Source organism: Nicotiana attenuata, chromosome 7 (assembly GCF_001879085.1).
Source record: "Nicotiana attenuata strain UT chromosome 7, NIATTr2, whole genome shotgun sequence".
NCBI classification, from domain to species: Eukaryota; Viridiplantae; Streptophyta; class Magnoliopsida; order Solanales; family Solanaceae; genus Nicotiana; species Nicotiana attenuata.
The window spans coordinates 94,376,994-94,381,268 of record NC_031995.1 but is presented as its reverse complement, the minus strand read 5'-3'; the positions used below and the strand labels follow the sequence as shown (position 1 = coordinate 94,381,268).

Here is a 4,275-nt window from a genome sequence, read left to right as displayed (position 1 = left end):
GTTTGTGTGAAAATTAAGATGGTAGAAAACAGATTGTCGGTTATAAGTTCATTATCGTAAATGATTCCACTCGGAAAAAAAAAGATTATGGGAGCTGCACCTATTAATTCCAAATAAGATTATTAGAAAAGAAAAAAGAAGTAGAAAAAAGAGAATGCATAACATAGTTAAGTGAGTCCTTAAGAACTTTCATATCCAGTAGAACAAATTAACAATATTGGCTTCAGGGGAGTTCGGTTGGTACCTGCTCAAAATTCAATATGTTACATAAAAACTCATTTTAGATAAGGAAACAAAGTTATAATAGAGATAACAAAAGAAGAAGCCATATAAAAAGTGTTGGTTGGCAAAAGGGTAAAAAAAATTCACCAAGTTTGAACGACATTCATCTTTAACACTCTCCAAATATAGAAACTCCTCATTGGTATGCGCATTATACATAGCAGGACATATATCGAATGCACTGTGCACACATAGATCTTTATAAAGGCTTCTGCCGTTCTCCTTATTTATGATAAATCAAAATAGTCTCTCAAACTCTTCAAAGTTCAAAGTGAAGAAACTGTTATACTCACCATCATACGGTAGCAAGACAGTTTTTCTTCAATGCCCCTCACTCACCTTCTACTTCATTTCTTTTATTAATCAAAGTCAAAAAGAATTTTGTGTGTGGTGAACGAGATAATGGAACTCAGATCTGGTCCAAATGGAGAGATGAGAATCAAATTTCAATGGGAATATTACAAGAAAAAGAGAAGATGAACCAATGCTTGTTCAAAGGAAAAGATTACGGTTTGCTTTGTAAGCAATAATTAGAAGAAATAGGCCCACACATTAATACTCATAACTGTTGTATTAATTCAATTAAGGAAGAAGAAAACGGAAGCAATACAAGGAAAATAGAGAGATTTCAGGAGAGTAATGGAGTAATAAATAAATAAAATTAATAACTGAAAATTTTGGTAACCTTTAATTTCTGCATATTTTTAGATGGAAAATAAGGATAAAAGAGCAAAAATTGAGACAAAAAAGATAAATAGGTTTCCTTGCATATAAGAGGTGCCACATCACTTTTCTAATTCCCAACTTTTTATATATATATATATATATATATATATTAGCAGAGAAAGTGCTTCGATCCCCGTAGATAAAAGTTGAAAACATCAACATATTTGCCAGTCGGGTACCCCGTCATGTCAAGTAATTTGCTGAAGTCAAAATCAGAATAAAATTTCAACCCCAAGGACTGAACAAATGGAAATTATAACCCAATTAATTAAGTGCAAGGAATTTCGCATCACAAGAACAAAACACTAAACAACAAAATGTGAGATTTGTTAAATAGTGAAAGAAAAGGAAAGAAAAACAAAACAAAAAAAAGGTTACAATTCTAATACCTGTGAAATTTTGATTTACACAAAGAGCACTATATGAATCTTCATCGTCCTCCTCAGTTTAACTCCCATATTATACATTGACTTCTCTTGAAGATCAATTCCAAGATGAAATGAATTCTTCTTTGCTGAGTGTAAGTATGTTATTTGTGCTGAGCTTTACCACAAAAAAATAAAATAAAATGAAGTGAAAGATGGGGTTTAGAGAGGAAGAGTGTAGTATTGCAATTGTTGATACTTTAATTGCTACTTGTAACTATAAGCTAGTATTTGTTTCTAATATTATTATTATCATTATTTTCATTAATTAAGAGTTGCAACCGTTGCATTCCTATACATTAACAATTGCAACCGTTACATTCCTTCTTGGATATTTAAGTTGAATAAAGAAGTTTTTTGCAACAAAATAGGAGGAAACAGGCAAAAAAACAGCAAAAAAGATAAATCACATTTCTGGTCTAGGAATGATGCCACGTCACTGATAGTTTTCCCAGCTTTACATTTATATATAGATATTTATCACCATCCGATTTCTTCAGTAAATTATATGAATTTATCATAGTTAAGTAATTATTAACAGACACGAGAATATTTGTTAAGGAGATGATAGCTTAGGTGGTCATTCAACTTAGGATAATTGGTCATTAAAGTCATTTTTTATGTATTTTAAAAGTCATTTTACTTTACCTAATTAGCTTTATTGGTCATCTTCATTGGATTATGTATTTTTTTAGTGAGATCTAATAACGCGGAAACTTTAATGTTAAAAAAATAGTTAAAATACTAATTGAGAACTTATACCAATTTAGAACAGAACTCAACCCCATGAACCAACTCAAATTAGGTAAGAGTTTGTGTGATTGAACTCATAGCTTATATTGCACATCCGCACTCTAAATTACAAAATAATGTGGTTGATATTCTTGATTTTGTTTGTAAGGCATATATAGAAATACGCACGAGCGAATTGGCTTAGCATTCCCATCAAGTGATATACAAATTACAATGTTAGAGATAACTGTTCAGCGATCACATACATAGACACAACGATCTATATAATTGTATTCATGCCAAACTTTTACATGAATGAAAATAATGAAAAAACACTCCTATTTTAAAAAGTATTTATTGCACATACAACACCCATGAATTTAGTATATTAGTCCTAGAAAATGCGCTTTACAACCCCGGGGATATGAGTATTCATAAAGTAATCTTCCCATTTAATGCATCTTGGATCAAAGTTGAGCACATCATCCATGTTGCATTGTTTAATTGCCATTCTCAACCTCTCGGTATTAACGTCATCAAAGCTGAAAAATATAGGTTTAGAAATAATTATGTTGCTTTTAATTAGTGGCGCCGCGAGTTGATTAAATGGTGCTTAAGCCACTAGAACATAACTGGGAAGAGATACAAAATATAAACGATTAACATACCTGCCCTGGAAAAGCAAGTAAGGTTTGTAGAGTTCAGCTAGACGTATAGCCATATCTATCTTCCTTTTCAGATTTTTGTAGGTTTTGTCCAAACGACGCCATGATAATAAATTTGCCAACTCTAGTATCTAAAAACATATTAAACCACAAGTTACTGCCATTGAATGTGTACATCGACATTAAAGAGTGTTAGGCACACCGCACACGCACACATGTAATTTAATGTAAACCGTAATAAATTATAATTTGCTTAAGACATTGATAATAACTCTATTAGTTACTACTCCCTCCATCTCATATACTCCCTCCGGTCCAAAATAAGTGATTTTTTGGCCTTTTTCTTGTGGTCCAAAATAAGTGATTTTTCCAGATTTAAAGAATGAATTAATTATTTTTTTCCTACATTGTCCTTGGAGTAAATANAGGGTTTGGTTGGTCGATCCGTAGTTGTAGAGATTTTATTATAATAAGACGTCGTGTGAGTGTGAGGATTAGTGTAAAGTAATAAATTTACTACCCGACGTTCCGACGACGTGAGACCCGAGGGGCGTTATGGTCATTTTTCATAATTTCGCGTATTAGCTTAGAATTTAATTGTAGAATCAGTTTCTTGAAGTATTATTTACATTATGAAATGGAATTTAATAGATTTGGGCCATTTGGAGTCAGATACTCGTGGCAAACGTGTGGTTTTGAGTTGATTTTGGAGCCAGTTCGAGGTAAGTGGCTTGTCTAACCTTGTGTGGGGGACTTTTCCCCTTAGGATTGATATTGTGTTAATTGAAATCCCTCGTGCGTGAGGTGACGAGCGCGCACTTGTGCTAATTGTTGGAAATCCGGTTTTTCTTTAAAATATCCTTGAGTTGTGTTCTCATTTCTTTGCTTATACTGTTTGGATATTAAACCTGGTGTAGCTTAGAGAAGCATGTCTACTTGACTAAATTGCTTTATCTGTCTTAATTGTCTTAATTGTACTACGTGAATCATGCTAGGTTAGGATCACGTGCTTCACTTTGATATGAAATTGATTGGATTGAATTTTGTTGTTGCTGTGTATTTACTTTGGGACTACGGAACGGTATTTCGGGAGATCCACCTGCACTTTTACTTTGGGACTACGGGACGGTATCCCGGGAGCTCCCCTGTATATTTTCTTTAAGACGACGGAATTGCATTCCGGGATATCCCCCTGCACATTTATGAGTCGGACTACGGGACTGCACCCGGGAGATCCACTAGAGATGATATTTATATTTGGGGACTACTAGAAGGTATCCTGGGAGATCCCCGGTTGTTATCTTGGAGTTGAGTTGTGTTCTTTTACTGTATTTTACTTGCCTTGTAATAGTTGTTGCTGTCCTTCATATCTTGTGTTATTTAATTACACTGCTATTTCACATTGTTAAACCTTATATCTTATTTAACCTCAGTAGGGCCCTGAC

General features: G+C 33.5%; 1 long non-coding RNA gene across 1 annotated transcript; it reads right to left on the bottom strand.

Moving 5' to 3' along the window:
* Positions 2,340 to 3,109, bottom strand: LOC109230588. Its single transcript, XR_002068681.1, has 2 exons — positions 2,834 to 3,109; positions 2,340 to 2,707 (listed from the first exon to the last, which is right to left on the bottom strand). It is a non-coding gene; the product is annotated as an uncharacterized LOC109230588 (long non-coding RNA).